The sequence below is a fragment of the Eubalaena glacialis genome, chromosome 18, assembly GCF_028564815.1.
Source record: "Eubalaena glacialis isolate mEubGla1 chromosome 18, mEubGla1.1.hap2.+ XY, whole genome shotgun sequence".
Lineage (NCBI taxonomy): Eukaryota > Metazoa > Chordata > Mammalia > Artiodactyla > Balaenidae > Eubalaena > Eubalaena glacialis.
In genome coordinates, this window is record NC_083733.1 from 38,169,522 (window position 1) to 38,196,052 (window position 26,531).

The 26,531-nt window shown below is 39.5% G+C and overlaps 1 pseudogene; it reads left to right on the forward strand.

Annotated features, from left to right (window-relative positions):
• Window positions 1-24,183, forward strand: part of LOC133077647 (calpain small subunit 1-like) — a 186,671-nt pseudogene extending 162,488 nt beyond the window's left edge.
• Window positions 24,184-26,531: the final 2,348 nt, after the last annotated feature.

A 26,531-nucleotide genomic window follows, 5' to 3' on the forward strand; every position in this document is an offset into this window, starting at 1 on the left:
GCCACTGCAGAAAGCCTCACAGCTTTCACTGGAGTAAGCAGTCCAACTTCCAGAGCTCTGCTGAGACTCCTGGGCTTTATTCAGTCATAAAAGTCACTAATAGCAATAGCCAACATTTACTGAGCAGAGGATCTGTGCCAGGCACTGTGCTAAGTTCTTTGTATGCATTTCCTCACCAAGAATGTGTTGCCATTCCTGTTTTAAAAGATTAGAACACTGAGACCCTGTGAATAAAGTTGTTTTCCTCCACTTAAAAGTCTGGGCTAGGTGTGGTCCAAATTTGAGCTCATAACTGCTGGGTTTCCACATTAAATCTAGGTCAGAGCTCAGAGTTTTCATCCTCTTATAAACACTACCTCACTCCATAGAAACCAGCTCCAGGGCATCTTCTCTAGAGGAAACAACCCCACCATAGCCTTGGGCTCTTTAGGACTTGCTTTGAAGTTCACTTTTGTAAGGCTCCTTCTGCTTTTTATTTTTCTTTTTTTCCTTTAATCCTACCATTTATCAGCGAACTTTTTAACTGATTTTTTTTTTTTTTTCTGTTCAGACCATGGATTCAGAAAAGCCAAGAAAAATTTTTGTGCTTAAAAATAGTCTTTAATGAGACAATGCTTATAAGGACTATTCTTAATTATAAAGGAACATGACATTCTATTTAAAACTAACAAGATGCCCTTCAACAGGTCACAATGGAAGAAGTCTATCTGTATGGGGTGCGGTTTATTATGTGGTGAAGGATGGCATCTAAGGATGCACTGAAGCCTGCCTTCTCATTCCCCTACTTTGGGAAGAAATAAACTGTGAATGATTGTGAAGGACTCTGCCAAGCTTACTTGTTGTAGTGCCATTTAGCAACAAACAGGAGCCCTTGTTTCTTCTAGGCTAGTTTACAAACATCTCTCATTTAAAAAGTAGGTTTAGGACAAGAACAAAACTAAAGCACAGTCTGTGGCAAAAAGAAAATCTGTCTTCAAGTAAAGGGAAGTAGTGATTGTTTAGTGTAAAATATTGTTTACAAAATCATAAAATAGAAAGACGTTCATATGCTCTGACATTTAAAAAACTAATTATTGTATTTTAAGTGGCACATACATACACATAAGGTTTTCCCAGTGAATGTGGTGGCTGCATTTACAAAGTAGAAATCTTCTATAAGAAACATTTTGTTCATAACCGTTTCCTGAGCACACAATGCTACGAACACACTGTTCTTTCTGCCTGGAATTCTCCCCTCTCCTCACCACTTTCTGAAACTCTCATTCATATGTATTCTTAAAGCTCAAGTATCTCCTTGCTTTGCCAGGTGTTCTGTGACTCAGCCAAAGTTAATCACTCCCATCTCTGTCTTCCATTTTGCCTAGCATGGATCTTAACCTTCATCACTCAGCCTTGCAAACATGTTTACATGTTATTTACTATTACAGGGTTTTGCAAACACCATTTATGTTCAACTTCCATGATTTTTGACATATCTGCATTTCATTTGTACTATTACTTTCCTATTGCTTTAAATTTATTTAAATCAGTCATCTTTAAACTTTGCAAGGAAGTTTAAAATCACTTCTAGAGGTGATGTACCAGTGATACTTGCCATAGAGATGGTCAGACAATAGTTTTCTGTTCCAGAAGAAGCCTGTTGCCTGTCAAAGGCTGGCAGCCTGAGACTTGTTTTTTATTTGAGATTAGTCAGAGATGGAAAGGTGTGAGACAGACTGGCACCAAACAGACTTTCTCCTAAATGTAATCCAAAGAACAGAAATTGAACTGGACAAGGAAGGATTTTTCACTATGTGATGATGTTACTTTACGCTATGTCTGTGAGTCACCTGAAATCCCCTCCCATCCCACCCAGGTCAGGTTTTCTAGTGCCTCATTCTTTGGAAAACACTCTCCTCTGGACTGGGAGCCTCTCTGGAAGGCAGTGATCAGGTTTTATTCAGCTCTGTAGTTCTCTATACCTGGCACATAATAGAGTAAACATATCTGGGTAGGGAGGATTGGAGACAAGATGGTGGAGTAGAAGGAACACAAGCTCACCTCCTCTCACAAACACACCAAAATCACAACTAACTGCTGAACAACCATCAATAAAAAAGACTGGAACTTACCAAAAAAAAAATTCTACATCCAAAGACATAAAGAAGAAACCACAATGAGATGGTAGGAGGGACGTGCTCGCAATATAATCAAATCTGACACCACCCGGGTGGGTGACCCACAAACTGGAGAATAATTATATCACAGAAGTTTTCCCACAGGAGTGAGAGCCTAGGGGTCTGGCATTGGGAGGAGGAGCCTCCAGAGCATTTGGCTTTGCAGGCCAGTGGGGTTTGATTGCCAGAGCTCCAAAGGACTGGGGGAAACAGAGAATCGACTCTTGGAGTGGGCACAAAAGGCCTCTCACACACTGGGACCCAGGGCAAAAGCAGTGACCTCATAGGAGCCTGGGCCTGACCTACCTGCTGCTCTTAGAGGGTCTCCTGTGGAGGCAGGGGGTGGCAGTGGCTCTCTCTGGGGTCATAAAACCTGGTGGTGGATGTATCAGGAACTGTTCATCTATGTGAACTCTTGCTGGAAGCAAACAGCAGGACCCTTGCTTGGGTCATTAGCACTAAGACTTGGTCCCACCCAACAGCATGTAGGTTTCCAGTGTTGGGATACCTCAGGCCAAATAACAGGGCAGGAACACAGCCCCACCCATCAACAGACAAGCTGTCTAAAGATTTCCTGAGCCCACAGTCACCTCTAGACACACCCCCTGACACAGCCCTGCCCACAAGAGGGCCAAGACTCAGCTCCACCCACCAGTGGGCAGGCACTGATCCTGCCCACCAGGAAGCCTACACAAGCCTCTAGACTAGCCTCACCCCCCAGGGAGCAGACACCAGAAGCAAGAAAACTACAATCCTGCAGCCTGGGGAACTCAGTATGCAAACACAGGTCAGAACCTACCCTAGGACCAGCTGGCCCCTGGCCCTTGGGGACAAGAGAGGAGTGTACAACTGGGACACATAGGACATCCTTAACAGAGGGATTTCTCCAAGGTCGAGAAATGTAACTAACCTGCTACATACATAAAAACAAATACAGAAATTTAAACAAAGTGAGGCAGCAAAGGAATATGTTCCAAACAAAGGAGCAAGATAAAACATCAGAAGAACAACTAAGTAAAGGCAATCTCCTGGAGAAAGCGTTCAGAGTAATGATCATAAAGATGATCCAAGAAGTTGAGAAAAGAATGGATGCACAGAAGGAGGAGTTACAAGAACATTTTAACAAAGAGTTAGAAATATAAAGAACAAATAAACAGAGATAGACAATACAATAAACAAAATAAAAAATACACTAGAAGGAATCAATAGCAGAATAAATGAGGAAGAATAACAAATAAGTGAGCTGGAAGACAGGTGGGTGGAAATCATTGCTGCAGAATAGGATAAAGATAAAAGAATGAAAAGAAATGAGGACAGTCTAAGAGACTGTGGGACAACATTAAATGCACCAACATTTACATTATAGGGATCCCAGAAGGAGAAGAGAGAGAAAGGGCCTGAGAAAATATTTGAAAAGATAATGGCTGAAAACTGCCCTAACATGGGAAAGGAAACAATAACCCAGGTGCAGGAGGTACAGAGAGTCCCATACAGGATTAACCTAGGAGGAACACACTGAGACACATAGCAATCAAACTGACAAAAATTAAAGACAAAGAGAAAATATTAAAAGCAAAAAGGGAAAAGCAACAAATAACATACAAGGGAATCCATAAGGTTATCAGCTGATTTTTCAGCAGAAAATCAGCAGGCCAGAAGGGAGTGGCATGATGTATATAAAGTGATGAAAGGGATAAATCTACAACCAAGAATACTCTATTCAGCAAGGCTCTCATTCAGATTGGATGGAGAAATCAAAAGTTTCACAGACAAGCAAAAGCTAAGAGAATTCAGCACCACCAAACCAGCTTTACAACAAAGGCTAAAGGAACTTCTCTTAGCAGAAAAGAAAAGCTCACAACTAGAAAGAAATAGGAAATAGGAAAGCTCACCAGTAAAGGCAAACATAGGGTAAAAGAAGAAAACCATCCATAAAAAAATATGATATCAAAACCAGTTAACATGAGACGAGGAGAGTACAAATGCAAGATATTTAAAATGTATTTGAAATTAAGAGATCAGCAACCTAAAAAATTGCGTGTGTGAGTGTGTGTGTGTGTGTGTGTGTGTATGTATGGCTATACCAAAACTTCATGGTAATTGCAAAACAAAAGTCTATTATAGATATACACACAAAAAAGAAAAAGGAATCCAAGCACAACACTAAAGATAGTCATCAAATCACAAGAGAAGAGAACAAAAGAGGACAGGGAAAACAAAGGCCTACAAGAACAAATCCAAAACAATTAACAACATGACAGTAAGCATATACATATTGGTAATTACCTTAAATGTAAATGGATTAAATGCTCCAACCGAAAGACAAGTGGGATTTATCCCAGGGATGCAAGGAGTTTTCAATATCTGCAAATCAATCAGTGTGATACACCATATTAAAAAATTGAAGAATAAAAACCATATGATCATCTCAATAGATGCAGAAAAAGCTTTTGACAAAATTCAACACATATTTATGATAAAAACTCTCCAGAAAGTGGGCATAAAGGGAACCTACCTAAACAGAACAAAGGCCATATATGACAAACCACAACTAACATCTTACTCAACAGTGAAAAGCTGAAATCATTTGCTCTAAGATCAGGAACAAGACAAGATGCCCACTCTCACCACTTTTATTCAACATAGTTTTGGAAGTCCTAGGTACAGCAATCAGAGAAGAAAAAGAATTAAAAGCAATTCACACTGGAAAAGAAGTAAAACTGTCACTGTTTGCAGATGACCTGATGCTACACGTAGAAAATCATAAAGATGCTACTAGAAAACTACTAGAGCTCATCAATTAATTCAGTAAACCTGCAGGATCCAAAATTAATACAAAGAAATCTGTTACATTTCTATACACTAACAACTAAATGTCAGAAGGAGAAATTTTTTTAAAATCCCATTTACCATCACATCAAAAAGAATAAAATACAGGAACGAGCAAACAAGGGAAGCTGGTGTTTGTTCTCCCTCACCCCTGCTGCAGCAGCCTTGCCTGAATTTCTTGTCTGGCCTCTAGTCAATTCCTATTGATTGGGGAAGACCAAGACCCCTGGTTGGTGTCAGATTTATGGTACCCAATGTGGGGCAGTTGTCCCCTTCCTGGGAGAGTATCTGGGCACCTCTGGTACCACTGAGAGCAGCTTCCCCATGGGTGACAAGTGACCACCTGAACCTCTCATTTCAGCATCACCACATTTGGTAAGTCTGCCTTCCTGGCCCCCAGGGGCCTCAGTACCCTCATTCAGGCAATGCTTTCCCCTCACCCTTGTCATTTCCCCTCTCCTGATATCTCTCTGTCCTCCCCTCACTGTCCTCTCTTACTTCTCTCGTCTCCTACTTCTGTCCTATTCTTCTGAGAGAATGAACATCAGGCAGCTACAGCATCGCTCCTCTCAGCTTGTGAGACCATGCTCCTTCTGGCCAGCAATGGCTCACCTTGATGGGTGACAAGCAGAGGTGAGAGAGGCTCGACTCACACCATGCAGATCCTGGTCCAGCAGGCTCTCCCTGACAGGAGATTTATGAGAGTGATAGAGGTTTAAACCTCATGTCATGTAGTAGCTGAAAGTCCTAGCATCCCAGTATTCTCACCTTTATTTTCCTGCTGTCTCTTTCTCTTTTTTAGTCTTTTCTGTCCCTCCTCCCTTTACCTCTCCCTTGATCCTTATACCTGCACTCCCATCCCCTTTATCCTGAAAACTTCTTGTTTGTGTCTTTCAATTTTTGTCATTGGTATTTTTGTTTTATGTAGTTTTATTGTCCAACTGCTCCTGCAATTCTCTGTCAAAATTGTGGGCATAGTGGAGCATTTAAACCTTGAAATACAAACACAGCCCACATTGCCTGAGACTCCAGCCTTTGGTTAGTTGGTGGGATTTTAGAGAACAAAAATAAAAGAAAGGAGCTTGCATTTTTCCCTCCTCCGCTTTTTGCAATGTAACTGTTCTTTCTGTCTGAGCTCAAAGAACTTGCATCTCTATCCTCTGCTTTTGCAATGTAACTATTCTGCCTGGGCTCTCAGGAACTACCTGATTCATCTGTAGTCTCCCAGACTGAGAAAAAAAAGGGCCATTTTAAATTCAAGCAGACTATGAGGTCTCTGGTTCTGTCTGTCTTTATGTAAAAATTAACTTGTAAATGAGCTGTATTTAATTGGTTTGAAGGAAATTGAGTGCTTATATGCATTCTCAGAAATACAAAGGAGGCTCACCAGAATACATTTTGGGTTCATGTGATCTGGAAAATATTCAATGTTTAATTAATACCTGGCATTAAAGCTAGCTTAAGCTTGTGGGTTTAATTAATACAGACCTGTCTTTAGAGTTATCAGCATTAAGTATAATAATTTTATTGTACCTAGGATTACTGAAAGTCAATAAGTGCATACTGTTTTTGTTATGAAATTTTTCAATGGGGAAAATAACCTGATATGATTAAATTTTTAAGTAAATATAACTGAGATAAGAACTTTTTGGTAAAGTATATAGGAATAATTATGTTTTGGAAACTTCTGTCTAAACAGTCTCTCCAAATTCTGATAAACTGAAACTAAATTGTTAAGTGATAGGAATTCATTGAATACCCAGGCCATTTCAAATAAGATAAAATATTGGGAACATTAATTGCTAAACAGGTCTAAATTTACCTACTTTTGTCTTCTTGTGAGAGAGAAACTAAAGATGTTTGGTGCCACCTTGAGATGTTCTCTACCAATCTACAGAATGCTAATGTAAAAGACAGTTCATACTTTCTTAAGGAAAGTAGGATGTGTGTTTTCAGAAAATAATGTATGAGGAATGGAAATATACTTTGTTAAAGGAAAAAGGGCGATTTTGTCCTAAAGCTGGTTATTTCTAAATGGAAAGAATAAGGGACAAAGTATGGTTACAGAAAGTTGCAGGTTTGCAGAAGAGGAACATTGAGAAAATAATTTTGTAAGTGGTCAGGATTTTCTGAGGTTGGATTAAATTTAAGTAGATAAATGGATTTTAATAAGAGCAGACTGATGCAAGACTGGGTTTGGTTTCTCTCTCTCATAAGAGAACAAAGCTTTCCTGGAATACTCCTTTTAATATCAGATTGTGTGAGTTTCTGTGCCTTTAAGTGATACGTATTTACTTTTGAAATTTTTTTTCACCTTAGCTCAAGGAATACTTGTGTCACAGTGACTTATGATTCTATCTGACCAGGTGTTTTAAAACTTTTTGAGATTTTTGACAGACTTCCCAAATATCAAATTCTAACTAAAGTTCTTTTGACCTCCAACTAACTTTGGGGTGTTCCAAAGGGCCCCTGGAGCATCCCAAAGAGAGATTCTAAACCAATTGGGTTCACTTGATATGTTAAATTACATGGGAAACATTGTCCAAACTTGCTATTGCCTGTATCAGATGGAATCATCAGGCTCTCCCCAGTTTTATCATAGCCACCAAATAGATAGGGGAAAGGGTTTTGGGTTCTTCTGCTGTCTAGTCTCTCACCTTACTCTATGTCCAATAAAATCCCCTATGGGAATACTCCCACCTTTAGGTCCTCAGGTCCTGACCCCTGTGGCATTTTCCATTTCACCCAACTCCAATTCCTCCAGGAGTTCCTTTTTGTACCTCTAGGACCCCCTTCACTCCAGGCCTTGGCAGCCCATACACTGTTACAGACTAACTGCTGGGTTGGCCACTTCCAAGCAACCCACATTTTAGGCTTTATAGATGCTCAATCTTGAGGAATACACCCCCAAATAGGGGAAATTGTTATAGAACATAAGTATTATAGACAAGAGATCCCCCTCAAGGAGGGTCCTGGCAATGCATTGGCACTGGTTCAAGTGTCCCCTCTCAGGGACTCTTCATGCGAGGGACTGACAACCAGAGACATCTGGTTAGGAATAGATGGGAGAGTAGAGGATGCTCAAAATCCCATTAGGTAAGAAGGGAATTTGGAGGACACTCAGACCCCCTTCTGACAAAAGCTTCCTGGTAAAATGTCTCCAGGACGCCAGACTTCATTTCTAGGAGCACTCTCGGTTGCAGGTTACTCAACATGGGAGGATCCAGTTCTAAGCCAGAAAAAAGCACCTCTGGAATGTATTCTTAAAAATTGGAAGTTTAAAAAAATAAATAGGTTGAAAAGTGAAAAACTTAAATGCTACTGTAAGACTGCCTGGTCTTTATATAAGCTGGGGGGATGGAGAAAAATGGCCTGAAAATGGGTCTTTAAATAACAATACATCTTGCAATTGTATCTTTACTGTCACAAGATGGGAAAATGGACTGAGGTTCCCTACATTCAAGCCTTCATGGTCCTTTACCAAAACCCTGCTCTATGTGGCTCCTGTAACCAAAAAGCTGGGGGAATCAGAAAACACTTCTGACATTTTAGATGATCCCCTGTTATACTTCCCCAATTTTTAGGGAGGAAACCAAGTCTCCCCTACTTCTCTAGAGCCACCTACTTCTCTGGAGGCACCTACTTCTCCAGATCCTTCTGACCAATTCAAAACCTTGACTCCTTATGTCCTCTATATCATCCATTACCCCAGGAAGGAGAGACTAGTCCCTCCGGGGTAACTCATAGTGGAACTTCCTATCACCCAGGATCAGGAAAAGTATGCCCTCATAGGGAAGTGGCAAATGGTGAAGGGACAATCGGATTACATATGCCCTTCTCTTTAACCGATTTAGCCTAACACAAACAGAGACTGGGCTTGTTTTCTGAAGACCTTAGTAAGTTTGTTGAAGTGTTTCAGTCCCTAACTCTGGCCTTTGATTTAACTTGGAAGGATGTCCAAAAAGTCTTATCTACTTGCTGTACCCCTGAGTAAAAATGGAGAATTTGGGCAGCAACCGAGGGGCATGGTGACCAGCTTGCCAGGGACCAACCTGAACATTATGTTATGGGTGGAGACACAGTCCCAAATCAGGAGCCCCATTGGAATTATAATTCCTGGGAGGGAACAGAAGCCAGGAAGCACACAATCCAATGTGTATTAGAAGGGATGAGAAAGTGTATCAAAAAGTCAGTTAACTGAAAAAGTTAAAGGAGTGACCCAAGGAGAAAAAGAGAATCTAGCCCTCTTTCAGGGATGGCTTGTGGAGGCTTTTAGAAAACTTACTAACATTGATCCATCCACTCCTGTGGGTCAGTCCCTGCTGGGACAACATTTTCTCAGCTAGTCCGGCCCTGATATTAGGTGGAAATTCCAAAAGTTACAATTAGGCCCACAAACCTCTATGCCCCAACTCCTAGAGGTGGCCTTTGGGGCATTTAATAATCGAGATCAAGCTAAGGAGGAAGAGAGAACCTGATGAGAAAACAGGCAGGCCAGGGCTCAAGCTAAACTGATGGCCATAGCTGTCAGCCATGCCTTGCAACGTCAGACAACCCAAGGGGACCAAGGAAATTTAACAATCCACCTGGAGGTAAAACCACCAAGGGGGAATGCTTCAAATGTAAGTCAACTGGCCACTGGACCCAAAAGTGCAAAAAAGAACCCCCTGGTGCATGCCCAATCTGCAAACAAACAGGTCATTGGAAGTAGAACTGTCCTCAGTCCCAAAGGATAAGGGGGGCTCCTGCTCTTGAGATGGCCACGCTAGATGACTGAGGCAGCCCCGGGATTCTGGCGGCTCCCCCCAACAAGACGTCTATCTCCATTGAGGAGCCCTGGGTGGTCCTTGATGTGACAGATAAGAAAATCAAATTTTTAAATTGATACAGGAGCCACTTACTCTGTCCTGATCTCTCACACCGGGCTTCTTTCCTCCAAAAGCTGCACAGTGACTGGTATCAACAGAAAACGTCACATTCGTTGCTTCACTGAGCCTCTCACTTGCCAATTTGAAGAGCGTTTGATCTTACATGGCTTTTTAGTTGTGCCTGAGTGTCCCACCCCACTACTGAGAAGAGGCATGCTGGGCTCCTTCGGAGCCATATGATTAGAAGGCCCTGAGCAGCCCCTTTTCTTGACTCTGACTAAGACAAATCAGCTGGAAGAACAAGGACCTATTCCCAGCCATATTCTACACACAGTAAACCCTGTAGTTTGGGACAAAGAAATCCCTGGGAAGGCTATAAATGCCCAACCTCTAAAAATTAGCCTTAAGCCAGAAGTCACTTATCCTAACAAGAGACAGTACCCCATAAAGTTGGAAGCAAAAAGGTTTGCAATCCCTCATAGATAAATTCTTAAAACATGGCCTCTTAGTGCCCTGTCTTTCTCCATGCAATACCGCTATTCTGCCAGTTGTTAAGCCAAATGGGAATATCGAATGGTACAAGACCTTAGAGCAGTAAATGATGCAGTGGTCGTCCCTACACATCTCCTTGTGGCCAATCATTATACTATATTAGTCCATATTCCTGGAGATGCCAAATTGTTTACTGGGCTTGACCTCAAGGATGTCTTCTTTTGCATCCCAGTTCATCCCTCATCATAGTATCTGTTTGCTTACTAGTGAAGTAATCCTCACTCAGGCCAAATGCAATAATATATCTGGACAGTATTGCCTTGGGGATTTCAGGACAGTCCACACTTTTTCGCCCAGGCCTTAGGAAAATAACTAAGGGAAATACACCTAAAAGAAGGGGCCATTCTACTGTATGTAGATGACATATTAATATGTAGTCCCACCATGGAGGCCTCAGGTCAGAATACCATTGAAGTCCTTAATTTCCTTGGGACCTGGGGCTACAGGATCTCTCAGAAAAAAGTACAAATCTCAAAGCAACAAGTTAAATATCTGAGATATATTATAAATCCTGGAAATAGACAGTCATCTCCAGGTAGAAAATAAGCTATATAAGGCCTAAGCATCCCAAAGACAAAAACAAAAACAAAAACAAAACAAAAACAAAAAAACTTCATACTTCCTTAGGCATGTCAGGATTTTGTAGAATTTGGATTCAGATTGATGGCTAAGCCTCTATATGAAGCCACTAAAGGCCCAGATACAGAGCCGTTACTTTGGACTGGGGAACAAGAAAGGGCTTTTAATAATATCAAACAAGCCCTCACAAGAGCTCCTGCTCTGGGTCTCCCCAAGTTAAAAAAAAAAATTATTTTGTATGTAGTTGAAAAACAGGGGACAGCTCTGGAGGTCCTTGTACAAAAGCTAGGAGAAGTTCCTCAGCTTATAACCTATTTTTCCAGACAACTAGATTCTGTGGCCCGAAGTTGGCCTGGCTGCCTCTGGGCAGAAGCTGCCACTGGTTTATTAGTGGAAGAAGCTAACAAGCTTACCTTTGGACAGCCACTGGAAGTCCAGACCTCTCATCAAGTACAAGGGATTCTGGAGATTAAAGGCCACCACTGGCTAACTGAAGACTGCCTTATTAAATACCAGACTTTACTCCTTGACTCCCCAGAGTGAACCCTCAAAACCTACCACACTCTCAACCCAACTATACTAATGACCACGGAAAACCCAGAAATAACACATTCTTGCCTTGAAACCCTTGACCAAGTTTATGCCTGTAGGCCTAATCTAATAGACCAGGCCATAGAAAACCCTGAGGAAGAATGGTTCACTGATCGCAGTAGTTTCATCAGAGATGGAGTCAGGAAGGCAGAGTACGCTATTGTGAGTGCTTATAGTGTCACAGAAGCAAAACCTTTGCCACCTAACACTTCAGCCCAGAGCGCTGAGCTAAGAGCCCTGACTCGAGCCTTAACCTTAGGGGGAGAAAAATTATATATACAGACTCAAAATATGCCTTCCTTGTCTTACATGACCGTGCAGGTATCTGGAAGGAAAGAAGACTTTTTTTTTAAAACATCTTTATTGGAGTATAATTGCTTTATATTGTTGTGTCAGTTTCTGCTGTATAAAAAAGTGAATCAGCTATACGTATACATATATCCCCATATCCCCTTCCTCTTTCGTCTCCCTCCCACCCTCCCTACCCCACCCCTCTAGGTGGTCACAAAGCACCAAGCTGATATCCCTGTGCTATGCAGCTGCTTCCCACTAGCTATCTATTTTACATTTGGTAGTGTATATTTGTCAATGCCACTCTCTCACTTATTCCCAGCTTACCCTTCTCCCTCCCCGTGTCCTCAAGTCCATTCTGTACGTCTGCATCTTTATTCCTGTCCTGTCCCTAGGTTCTTCAGAACCTTTTTTAGATTCCATATATATATGTTAGCATACGGTATTTGTTTTTCTCTTTCTGACTTACTTCACTCTGTATGACAGACTCTAGGTCCATCCACCTCACTACAAATAACTCAATTTCATTTCTTTTTATGGCTCAGAACTATTCCATTGTATATATGTGCCACATCTTCTTTATCCATTCATCTGTTGATGGACACTTAGGTTGCTTCCATGTCCTGGCTATTGTAAATAGTGCTGCAATGAACATTGTGGTACGTGACTCTTTTTGAATTATGGTTTTCTCAGGGTTTATGCACAGTAGTGGGATTGCTGGGTCATATGATAGTCTATTTTTAGCTTTTTCAGGAACTTCCATACTGTTCTCCATAGTGGCTGTATCAATTTACATTCCCACCAACAGTGCAAGAGGGTACCCTTTTCTCCACACCTTCTCCAGCATTTTTTGTTTATAGATTTTTTGATGATGGTCATTCCGACCGGTGTGAAGTGATACCTCATTGTAGTTTTGATTTGCATTTCTCTAATGATTAGTGATGTAGAGTATCCTTTCATGTGTTTGTTGTCAATCTGTGTATCATTTTTGGAGAAATGTCTGTTTAGGTCTTCTGCCCATTTTTGGATTGTGTTGTTTGTTTTTTTGATATTGAGCTGCATGAGCTGCTTGTATATTTTGGAGATTAATCCTTTGTCAGTTGCTTCATTTACAAATATTTTCTCTCATTCTGAGGGTTGTCTTTTCGTCTTGTTTATGTTCTCCTTTGCTGTGCAAAAGCTTTTAAGTTTCATTATGTCCCATTTGTTTATTTTTCTTTTTATTTCCATTTCTTTAGGAGGGGAGTCAAAAAGGATCTTTCTGTGACTTACGTCATAGGAAAGAAGACTTTTAAATGTAAAAAAAATTCCCCTGTAAAGAATTGGGTTGAGATTTTACATCTCATATAAACGGCTCAAAAACCAAAACTAGTAGCAGTTATTCACTGCCACGGGCACCAAAAGGAAATTTCTCAAATTACCCAAGGGAACAACAGGGCAGATCAGGAGGCAAAGAAAGCAGCCCTGATACCCATACCAAGTAGAAAGCAGCACTGAGAAAATTCGACAACAAACCACCTGGCTTCAGCCGGCAATTAACCACCAATCCTTGCTACTCAATATGGGTGGGGAAACTAAAAACTGGTTCTCTAGTTTGTTCTCTGGTTGTTCTAGTTTGGATCACACAAGGTATAAAAAACTTTCTGGCAGGAGGTTTTCATTTTCTTATTACCCTTTTCTTTTGAGTCATACTGATTTATGCTATATTTTGTCTAATACTCCATTGTCTTCCATACTGTTGTAAACCTGTGACTAAGACTTTTTGGTCCAAGAAGGAGACGGGACCAACAGGTCTAGACCTTCCATTCTAAAAATAGAGAAACATGTTAAACTTTAACCCTGAGATTAACAAAAATATACATCCAAGAAAAAAGGCTTCTTGGCAGAGGAGACATTGCCCCTTGTTTTGTCAACAGTTAAGGAGCCCTCCCAAAGTTAGCCTGGTTTCTTCCCTTTCTAGGCCCTTTATGGCTATTGTTGTTCATCTTTCTAGCCCTTGTTTATTTAACCTTTTGGTTACGTTTGTGTCTTCTAGGCTCCAACAGTTTGAAGTAAGTCTCATGATGGATCAAGGAATTCAACTCATTCCAGCAGAGAGTGGCCCAGTACTGTGCTGGGCTCTGAGGATACCACAGTGAACAAGTCAGATGAGGTTCAAGAGTAAAGGAGTCTTAGATGGCTGTGGGACTGTTTTCTTTTCATTCAACAGACATTTCTCAAGTATTTTTCGTGTACATGACACAGTGTTGAGGAGACCATCATAAAATGTAGATTCTGACCTCAAGTGTTGATGATCTATTAAGGTAAACAGGATGCAAAAACTCTGAACTCTCTAAAGTAATGTCGTGTACTGTTTAATCATTAGTTGGAACTGACAAATTACTGTGGGAACCAATAATAGGGAGAAGGTTAGAAATATTTCCATGACACAGATGGAACATAAACAAGACAGTGAAGTGGTTAAGATGTCTAACAGATAGCAAGATGGAACATTGGAAAGACCTGCATGAGAAACCCTATAGACAAGGAAGTAATGTCAGTTGAGACAGATGTAGCAAGGCCCATGTATGTGTGGAAGGGAACTGTATGCATAGGGGAAGTGTGGTAGGGTGTCAGGCTAAAAAAATAGGCATCAGGTGACATGAAGAAAGCAATTCAACAGAGTGGTCAGAACTCCAGGCTGACATGAGATAAGATGTGAATACTGGCTTGGCTGATTTCTTATTTTGTGGCGTTGGACAAGCCCTCTAACAAGTCTGAGCTTCCATTTTCTAATATTTTAAAATAGGGATAAATTTAGACCTATCTCATTGGATTTCTGCTAATATTAATTTATATAATGCTTCTAAATATCTGTCATGTAGAAATACGAATTTGTGCCATGCTTAAACACAAAGCAAAATTGGATTGACTTGTGAGGGGTTGTATATTCATTTTCTAAACTAGAATGCTACATCCAGAATCTCCTCTTCCTCCAGAGGCATCTTCCAATGACCCCACATTTGTATTGAGTGAATCACAGAATGTGCACTTTCCTTGGGGTGGGCAGTTTGGGTGGTGGCTAGTCTGGTAAGTTCTGGAGTCCTACCTTTCAGGCTTCTCTTTGCTAAAACTGATTAAAAGATATGATTGGTACATTCTTGTTTTTAATAGCTCAAATATAACACTGATATCTTTAGGGTGGTTGTGGCAGGGATACTATCCCTTAGAGAGTATTAAAGAGAGCAGAGCAGATGTTGCTCTTTAGAAAACATTTCTTAACTCCAGGGATATTCTTAAATTCTTTTGAGTTAAATATTTCACTAGTTGTTTTCCAATTAGAAAGAACCTCTTGCCTGTAAGCAGACAAACATTAAACATTTTATTAGTTATTACAGAAACCCTTCATATTTTTAACTAGAGGAAAAGATTAATATTTTTTCTTGCCACGGAATTGTGATACGCATCAGATACTGGGTCTTGAGGTTAAATTGCCCCATTATTTGGCAAGGATAACACTCATTATTGCTAATGGACTTGCAGAGAAACACACTCACTCTCAAACTGACAGATCCAACCTGTCTCACTCTACTCTGCAACTGGAGCCAGTACTGAGTTTTAGTCACTCAACAGAGAAGGGAAAGACTAACTTTTCTGAAAAGTATTTAAAGCACTTTATGACATTAGCTTCATTGTAGGGTAAGGTGTCAAGGTAATTTTGGTCCCTTCTGTGATCTAAAGCCTCTGCTTTCTGACTCCTTTGCTATTTAATACTAGTGGATTCTGGTTTTAAAATAGTTTATATTTTACTAATTTCAAGATATGCTGAGATGACTCAGCTAAGGAAGTTCATTATTGATTAAGACCAAGTTACAAAGGGAGAGTGTTCACCCCTCTCGCCTTAACATTCCCAAGCACCTTCAGGAGCCCGGGTAGCTCGACATCCCTGAACTCAACTCTTTCTCCAGTAAAGCCAAAGATTCTGGCTTTGAAACCACCTCAGCAGAATTTGGGACAAATTTGGTATGGTGCCTCACAAGTTCATGGATGAACTTGTGGTTGATGTTTCATAAACATTTACTAAAGGAGTGAAGGTCCACAAGACACTTAGGAAAGTGGAAGAAAAGTGTTTTGTGGATAATCCTCAATTCACCAGAGGCTCCATTGTTTTACCCAATGCATATTTATGATGATTCCATCTTTAATCAGGGTGTTTTTGCAACTATTACAGATGATTATAAATTTTTCTTTGTGGATGCAACAAATTAAGAAGTTACTTCTATTGGAATATATGTATATATCCATAATAATAAATGAACCTCTAAACATAATGATGAAACCATGGGTAATCAACTGTTAAATACATTACACCTGTAACATGCCTTCACTGACCAAGGTTGCTTTAATTGTTGCTACAAAAAAACTCGCATGTCCTCTAAGTATTAAGACTGCATAGGACAACGGACCCTCTAACTGGGCATGTGCAAGTATCTGCTTGGTGACATTTTGACATCAGAGAACCGAAAACTCCACCCTCAGATCATGCTGAGCACCTCCATTTTTAAACATGCTGCCCATGAAGAAGCCTGTAGCTTAGTTACAACTGTGCAGAACAATGACTACCTCACATTTTTCTTATTTCCAATCACATTTCCCCACATTTCCCACACCTCAGACCACCCTGCCTCTTTATCCCATAAATACACCGAGTCCCTTGACTTTGGGGAGGTGGATTTGAGTCTTGTTCTCCTGTCTTCTCACTTGCCTTCCTTATCAATAAATTCTTTCTTTGCTACAAACCTAGGTGTCTTAGAAATTTGGCTTGCTGCACATTGGGAAAAAAACCTGGTTCAGTAACAATGACAGCATATCAGTTATCTCTTGTTATAATTAAGAATATGTGTAACAAGAAACTCTAAAACATGGGTTAAAACAACCACCAGTTACTATTGTTCATGAATCTGTGGTTCATATGAATAGTTCTGCTGATCCTGGATGAGCTTGCTCATGAGTCTGAGGTCATTCATTACGTGTGCATTCTTCAGGTGGCTTATCCTGGGTGGCCTTAGTTGGACTGACTTAGTCACTGGGGTGACTCAGCACCCTTTAATATGTTTCTCATATTCCTCCAGCAGGCTAGTTCAGGAATGTTTGCAATATGGATTTTGGGGTTCAATAGAAAGCAAGGGGAAACATGCAAGACTTCTTGAGGCATAGGTTTGGAAATGGCAGTGTCACTTTCCCTGCATTCTATTGGTAAGTTATAAAGTCATCTCAGATTTAAGGAAAGGAGAATGGGATCTGTCTCTTTTTTGAAGAGTGAAGAATCAGAGCTATTACTTCAATAAATCTACCACAAGCAGAGAAGAACATTAGCTGGAATTACAAAGTATAAGAACAAAATAACAATCAGAGATAAATTTTCTTTAACACTTAATTAGAATTTTCCATGAGAACTGAGAATATATTATTCAGAGAAATGAATGGGAGAAACCCCATGGACAAATGGGGAGGCTAAGACCTCTACCTAGGACATATGTTAGGGAAGCTAGGATCTTACTATAGGCTTCATATGAAATGACTAAAAGAAATCGAATGGATGAAAATTCCACACTAGACACCTAAGGATGTAACAGGTCTATACACCTGTTTCTTCCAAGGATAGCCTCACTGTCCATGGTGCAAGAAAGAGACTCTGACTTGCTCTCTCACCCTTATGGGCTCTATCCTTAAACAAATATTAAGTGGGTCAAGAATGAAAAGAAAGAATCTATATATTTTTCTCTTTTTTCTCTCTATCTCCTTCAATTCTTTTTCCATTTTGATCTCTGTTTAAATGGAGGGACAAAGGGAGAAACATTAAAACACTTTTAATGGAAGAAAATTTCATTTTTATTTCGTAGTACACCCCTGTATAACCTGGCCTTGGTGCAAGTTGTTTCTGTTATGGAAGAAACAATTTTGAGTAGATTTTTGAAGTTTAAAATGAGACAACAGATATTTTTACCCAAATATGCATACAATTTACCATGTGGCACTGTATCAATTAGTTACTAAACAGCCAGTCAGACAATCCATTTTGGGCATCCATTATCTCCATCTCTAATATAAGGAAAAGCAAGAGCAAGGATCTCTACTGTTTATGAGCTTTAATTCTGGTCAAATTCACCTTTTAAATTTGCCATACTTGGGATTCCTCAATTGAGAACAGACAGAAGTAACCACTGCCAGCTCAGCTAACTTATAAAGCTGATAATGAAAAGAAATGGAACAATAAATGCAATGAGATTTTGAATAAATATCTTTAAGATATTATCTATTACTAGGACTGTAAGAGGATGGTTGTTTTGTCTTGGGCACCATGCCTGAAGGAGAACATTCAAGTTAAATATTCTTATTTTAATCAGCACATTTTAGGCTGGATGTGTGTTGTGATATGTATAATTAAAAGGTAAAAACAGCTTCTTTACTGTATTCTAATTTAGATAAGATGTCAGTTGTTCACTCTGTGATGGCTATATTCACTCTTCATTTAACAGATGTTGCCTCTGATGTGGAAAATTTCTCTTCAGGACCTTGAACGTCTTCTCTTGTAATCTCCATCATTCTGCTTCCTGATACTGCTGCTATTCCAATATGGGGATGATCCACTCAAATGTCAAGGAGAAGCCAGACTCCTTTCACAGCACTGGACTGTACAACTGGCCTCCTGAACTGAGCACAATCTATCTACTTGTGTGTCTCTATTGAGTTCCTTGGAAAGTATGTAGCACTGATTTTAAAGACTGAAGGGGAAAAGGACTGAGAAGCCTACAGTCTGGCAGGATTGATAAGCCTGTCACACGTAGACAATTAAAGAACAAGATAGTACATGGATGGTTTATTATCTTCCAAAGTGTATTGTCTGTGCATCTATTTTGCATTTAATCTAGTTTTACTTGTGTTAGCTGTATCAATATCTGTTCCTGTCAACAATGAGGGGGAGGAACTGTAACATATGACATCATATCACTCTCTTGATAAAATCTTTAAGTGGGATTTCTTTCTCAGGTCATAATAGAGTATTGAGCACTGAACTCACTCTCTCGTGGTAAACAAAGAGGACAGTGGAAAAAATATCAAAGAACTTGTTTCAGGCATTGGTAAACAGTGTAAGAGTATGATTTCAAATGGAAAGGAGACAAATGAGGTGAGCATTTGTGCCATAGCCTTTTGCCTGGAGGATTTTTCCAGACTGCAAGGCAGGGAGGAGAACCCCAAGCAGAACAGGGTGGTCATGCTGAATTGAGGAGGTAAAGACTGAATTTCAGGGAGGGTTAGGCAACTGGAATTTGCAGAACAGAGAACAATAGAAGAGGGAGTTACACAAAAGAAAGAGCTCAAGAAACCTCCATGGGGTCCTCCTGAGTCTTTGGTGAGTAGTGATCTATTTATGTCATGAGATTGGGCAAAGAACAACTATCAGGAAGCTCTAAACCAAACAATTCCCAGAAATCACATGGAGCTGGGAGAGGTTTGGATTCCCATGAGTCATAGTGATGAGTCTTTATTGAATACCGAAGGCATTCTGTAGAGACCCTAGAAGGGTCACATATTTGTAGTAGGACCAAACCAGTTCTAGGGTAAAGGCTATTCTAGATCTTCCCCAACAAAACCATAAAACCAAGCTGCAAAAAGACCAAACAGGAAATGTTAGAACAAATGTCAACAATCTTTAAAGGAGGATAACAAAATCCAGGCATTCAACAATGTGACATTCATAATATTTGTATGAAGTCAGAAATTACTAGAAATGCAAAAAATCGGGAAACATGAGAAAAAAGTAAATCAATAGAAACAAACTCAGAAATGGCAGAGATACTGGTATTAGCAGACAAGAGAGAAGACCAGAGAAAAATGTCCCATGAAAATGACTCTAGGCCCCCACTACTGCCCCCTCTCTGTTTGTACTGAGACTATGCTTTCTGAAGCTGCTCCATGCTAATGACTGAGCCTGACAGAGGACTTTTGTCCAATTCCTGTGGCATATGGGATTCCCACGGTGGGAGACTTTGGATTGAGGACTTCCTTATCAACCTGGTTGAAACCTTCTTAATACAGCATAGCTGTCTAAGACTTTTTCCACCCAATTCTCCTTCCTGCACTCTCTCCATGACAGCTGTCAGACCTGTCTCATGATCTGAAGGCTCTCCTTGTATCTTCATGTCTCTCCCCTTTTTCCTTCATGGGAATTTTCACCAATAAATATTTTGTGCTTCTTTAAAAATTTTTTTAAATTGAAGTACAGTTGATTTACAATGCTGTGTTAGTTCTAGACATACAGCAAGTGATTCAGATATATATATTCTTTTTCAGATTCTTTTAGGTTATAGGGTATTACAAGATATTGAATATAGTTCCCTGTGCCATACAGTAGGTTCTTGTTATCTATTTTATATATAGTAGTGTGTATCTATTAAACTCAAACTCTTAATTTATCCCTACCCCTTTCCTCTTTGGTAACCCTGTTAGTTTTCTATGTCTGTGAGACTATTTCTGTTTTGTAAATAAGTTCATTTGTATCATTTTTTAAGATTCTACATATAAGTGATATCAGATGATATTTGTCTTTCTCTGTCTGACTTACTTCACTTAGTATGGTAATCTCTAGATCCACCCATATTCCTGCAAATGGCATTGTTTCATTCTCTTTTATGGCTAATGTTGTGTGTATATGTGTGTGTGTATCTATCTGTCTATCTATCTATATATATATATCTCACATCTTCTTTATCCATTCCTCTGTCGATGGGCATTAACATTGCTTCCATGTCTTGCCTATTATAAATAGTGCTGCTGTGAACATTGGGGTGCATGCATCTTTTTGAATTACAGTTTCTGTCTTTTCCAAATAAATGCCCAGGAGTGGGATTGTTGGATCATATGGTAACTCTATTTTTAGTTTTTTTAAGGACCCTTCATAATGTTTTCCATGGTGGCTGCACCAATTTGCATTCCCACCACCAGTATAGGAGGGTTCCCTTTTCTCCATACCCTCTCCAGCATTTATTATTTGTAGAATTTTTGACCAGCCATTCTGACTGGTGTGAGGTGATACCTCATTGTAGTTTTGATTTGCATTTCTCTAATAATTAGTGTTGTTGAGCATCTTTTCATGTGCCTGTTGGCCAGTTATATGTCTTCTTTGGAGAAATGTCTATTTAGGTCTTCTGCCCATTTTTTGATTGGGTTTTTTTTTTCTTTTGATATTGAGCTGTATGAACTGTTTGTATATTTTGGAAATTAATCCTCTGTCAGCCGCCTCATTTGCAAACATTTTCTCCCATTCCATAGGTTGTCTTTTCATTTTGCTTATGGTTTTCTTTCAAAAGCTTTTAATTTTAATTAGGTCCCACTTGTTTATTTTCTCTTTTTTTTTCCATTACTCTAGGACAGGGGTCTCCAACCACCAGGCCACAGACTGGTACTGGTCCGTGGCCTGTTAGGAACTGGGCCACACAGCAGGAGGTCAGTGGTGGGTGAGTGAGCGTAGCTTCATCTGTATTTATAGCCACTCCTCATCACTTGCATTACTGCCTGATTTCCACCTCCTGGCAGATCAGCAGTGGCATTAGATTCTCACAGAGCATAAAACCTGCTGTGAACTGCACATGTGAGGGATCTAGGTTGTGTGCTCCCTATGAGAATCTAATGCCTGATGATCCGAGGTGGAGCTGAGGCAGTAATGCTACTGTTGGGGAGTGGCTGCCAATACAGATAGCAGAGAGGTTTGACTGCACAGAGACCATAATAAATCAATTGCTTGCAGAATCATATCAAAACCCTATCAGTGAGTGGTAAGTGACAATTAAGTTGCACCTTATGGAGTAGACTGGACATAAACAACACACTTTGGTTGTCACTGTCTCCCATCACCCCCAGGTGGGACCATCTAGTTGCAGGAAAACAAGCTCAGGGCTCCCTCTGATTCTGCATTATGGTGAGTTGTATAATCGTTTCATTATATATTACAATGTAATAATAATAGAAATAAAGTGCACAATAAATGCAATGCACTTGAATCATCCTGAAACCATCGCCCCCCCACCCATCCATGGAAAAATTGTCTTCCACGAAACCAGTCCCTCATGCCAAAAAGGTTGGGGACGACTGCTCTAGGAGACAGATCCCCCCAAAATTGCTGCAATTTATGTCAAAGCATGTTCTGCCTATGTTTTCCTCTAGGAGTTTTATGGTATCTGGTCTTACATTTAGGTTTTTAATCCATTTTGAGTTTATTTTTGCATGTGGTGTTAGAGAATGTTCTAATTTCATTATTTTACACATAGCTGTCCAGTTTTTCCCCAGCACCACTTATTGAAGAGACTGTCTTTTCTTGCCTCCTTTGTTGTAGATTAATTGACCAGAGGTGCGTGGGTATATTTTTGGGCTTTCTATCCTGTTCCATTAATCTATATGTCTGTTTTTGTGCCAGTGCCATACTGTTTTGATGACTGTAGCTTTGTAGTATAGTCTGAAGTCAGGGAGCATGATTGCTCCAGCTCTGTTTTTCTTTCTTAATGTTGTTTTGGCTATTTGGGTTTTTTTGTATTTCCATACAAATTTTAAAATCATTTGTTTTAATTCTATGAAAAATTCCATTGGTAATTTGATAGGGATTGCATTGAATCTGCAGATTGCTTTGGGTAGTATGGTTTTAACAATACTGATTCTTCTGATCCAAAAACGCTGTATATTGTTCCATATTTTGTGTCATGTTCAATATCTTTCATCAGTGTCTTATAGTTTTTGGAGTACAGGTCATTTTCCTCCTTAGGTAGGTTTATTTCTAGGTTTTTTTTTTTATGCAGTGGTAAATGGGATTGTTTCCTTAATTTCTCTTTCTGACATTTAGTTGTTAGTGTATAGAACTACAGCATATTTCTGTATATTAATTTTGTATCCTTCACCTTTACCAAATTCATTGATGAGCTCTAGTAGTTTTCTGGTTTTTTGTACACCTTATGATGTGTCAATGTCTGCCTTTTGAAAGACCTGAGCTAACAGTGTCTAATATAAGATCTTCAAATTTTATTTTTAAAACTGTAAGAAATGAAAGAAGTAGACAAATCCACTGTTATAGTTGGAGATTTCAATACTTCTCAATTGATAGAATAACTGGACAGACAATGAGTAAGAACAGGAAAAATGTGAACAACAACATCAACTAGTTTGACCTAAATGACATTTAGAGAATACCAGAATACCATAGCTAACAATGGCAGAGTTCACATTCTCTTCAAGTGTATATAAAATATTTACCAAGGTAGACCATATCTTACTGTGTGAAATGAATCTCTATGCACTTATAAGACTTGAAATTAAACAAAGCATTCTCCCTGATTCAATGATATTAAATTAGAAATCAATAATAAAAAGATATCTGAGAGTCATCTGCCTTGCCCTGCAGAGCCAGAGGCAGTTGGAGGCCTGGCAGCTGCACAGACATGCGGACCTGATGACATGTAAGCGAGGTGGAATCTTGAGTCACAGCCGTGTTCCTGGTTAACTCGTTCTTGAAGGGTGGCTGAGGTGGCAGGGGAGGTGGGGGCCTGGGCAGAGGCCTCGGGAATGTGCCTGAAGGCCTGTTCAGCAGGGCTGGAGGCTGTGGTGGTGGTGGTATTGACGGAACTGCCATGTGCGTCCTGGGCCGGGTCATTAGTGCCATTAGTGACATGGCTGCACAGTACAACCCAGGGCCCCACCCCCTCACACTCATTACTCCAACGTCAACGCCAATGAGATTGAGGAGGTCCAGCAGTCCTGGAGGCTTTTTGCCCAGCCGGCTGGAGATGACATGGAAGTCAGAGCCACAGAACTCATGAACATTCTCAACAAAGTCCTGACCTGACATTCTGATCTGAAGACTGATGGTTTTGGCATTGACACATGTCGCAGTATGGTGGCCATGATGGATAGTAACATGACTGGCAAGCTGGGTTTCGAGGAATTCAAGTACTTGTGGAACAACATCAAAAAGTGGCAGGTCATATACAAACAGTTTGATATTGACCATTCAGGGACCATTGGCAACAGTGAACTCCCAGGGGCCGTTGAAGCAGCAGGATTGCACCTGAATGAGCATCTCTACAACATGATCATCCAGCGCTACTCAGATGAGGGAGGAAACATAGATTTTGACAATTTCATCAGCTGCCTGGTCAGACAGGACCTTCAAATTTTCAAATCTCTTGACAAATATGGCACTGGGCAAATCCAGGTGAACATCCAGGAGTGGCTGCAACTGACCATGTATTCCTGAATGGGAGTCCCAGACCCGCCCCCTCATCGCCTTGCTGTAGGAGTGACCTTGGACTCTTTGGTCTCCCCCAGGGCTGATCCTGTCTGCAATCACATCTTCATGGATCCTGCTGACTCACAGGCCTTTGTGTTCTCCCAGCCCTTGGCACCCAGATTCTCAATCAACAGCCAGAGTCCAACATGCTTCAACACGCTCTGCCCCAAGGGTCACCCCACCCCAGCACACCCATCTCACATCTACTCCATAACCCCTCTCTTGCACCTGTGCCAAGCCCAACATTTGTGTGGCTTCCACACTCCAAATGCTGTTCTCTCAGTTCTGAGAGGATCACTCCAATCCCTACACACACTGGCACACCCATTCAGTTACCACTTAGGCAGCTGAACTCCAGGTCATAACAGGTCCACATGCCCCAGTGCCTTTGTCTATATTCTGCTCCAAGCCTGCCAGGCCCAGGAAGAAATAGATGAACCCTAGTTTCTGCTCTTTCTGAAGAAGAAGAGGAAATCTGAAAAGTACCTAAGTATTGGAAAATCAAACAACATAATTCTAAGTAACCAGTAGGTCAAACAAGAAATAGAAGCAGAGTTGGAAAATATTTTTAATTGAATACTGATGAAAGTACCACATAGAAACCTTTTAGTTCTATTCAGATAAAATAGAACTGGAGGGAAATACATAGTTTTAGAAAATGTCTAAAATCAATTATCTAACTTTCTTCCTCAGGGAGCTAAAAAAGAGTGCAAATTAAACCCAAAGTATATAAAATGAAGGAATTGATAAAGATAAAACCAGAAATCATTTAAATGGAAAACAATATAGAAATTTCAATAAAGCCAAACACACTTTGTTGCTGAAAAGACCAATAAAATTAATAAAACTCTAGGTAGGCTGATCAAGACAAAAAGAAAGAAAAGATACAAATTGTCAAGATGAAGAATAAAAGAGGGGACATCACTGTAGACCCTTCTGACATTAACAGATAATAAGGAAATATTAAAAGCATTTTATCAGTAAATTAAACACTTTTTTTAAGGAAAACTTTCTTGAATGATTCTAATTAGCATAAGGCTCAAGGATAAATATAAAATATGAATATATCTGTATTTATTAAGAATGTGAATTTACATGTTTTCACAAAATATTTCAAGCCCAGATGGCTTCATTTTTGAATTCTGTGAATTTAAGGAAGAAATATTACCAATCTTACACAAACTCAGAGAATAGAGGTGGAGAGAGAACTTTCCAATATATTTTATGAGTCCAATAAACTCAAATAAATAAAATATAGACCAATTTTCCTTAGTGAAATATTATCAAGTCAAAATCCAGCAATATACAAGATGGATAATACATCATGACCAAGGAGAGGTTACCCCAGCATGGAAAGTTGGTTTGATATAGTAAAATTAAGTGGTGTTTACCATGTAAACAGAATAAAGAAGATAACATAAAATTTTCTCAGTAGATGCAGAAAAATAATTTGACAAATTTTAATACCTGTTAATGATACCAGGAGTAGAAGAGCTTCAACAAACTAGGAATATTTCCTGAATATTTCCTCAACCTGTGAAATGCATTTATAATAAATCTACAGCTAACATCATACTTAATGTTGAAAAGCTAAACATTTTCCCCCTGAGATAAAAAGACAAGGACGTCTGTTTCAAATCTGTTCAATTTCTGTTTCAACTCTGTTCAACATTGTAGCAGAGCTTTTAATTAGTGGAATGAGACCAAAAAAAAAAAAAAAAAAAAAAAACACACAAAAAGAAACCATAGTTTGGAATTGAAGAAGTAAAACTGTACTTATTGATAGAAATAATATATTTAGCAATAATACAGGGTACAATGTCAAAACTAGAAAACTCAATTGTATTTTTATACTATCATTGAAAGATTTAAAAATTATATTTAAAAATTTCCTTTACAATGCCATGAAAAGATCAGAAATGTTTAGAGATAAGTTTATCAAAATATGTGCAAGATGAGTACACTTAAAACCACAAAACATTGCTGAGAGAAATAAAAGAATATCTAAAAAGATGAAGAGGTTTGTAAATTGGTATCTTAAAATACCAGTGCTATCCAGTTTGATTTAGATTCAATGCAATGCCAATCAAAACACCTGCAGGTTTTTTATAGAGATTGACAAGCTGATTGTGAAATTTATATGGAAATTCATAGCTAAAATAATTTTGAAAAAGAATAATAAATTTGGAGGACTTATACTACTTGATTTCAAGGCCTATTCTAAAGCTAGGGTTGTCAAGATGTAAGGACAGACTTGTAGATCCATAGAACAGGTTAATTAGCCCAGAGATAGACCCACATATATATTGTCAATTGATTTTCAATAAAGTATCTTATGTACCTTAGTGGGGA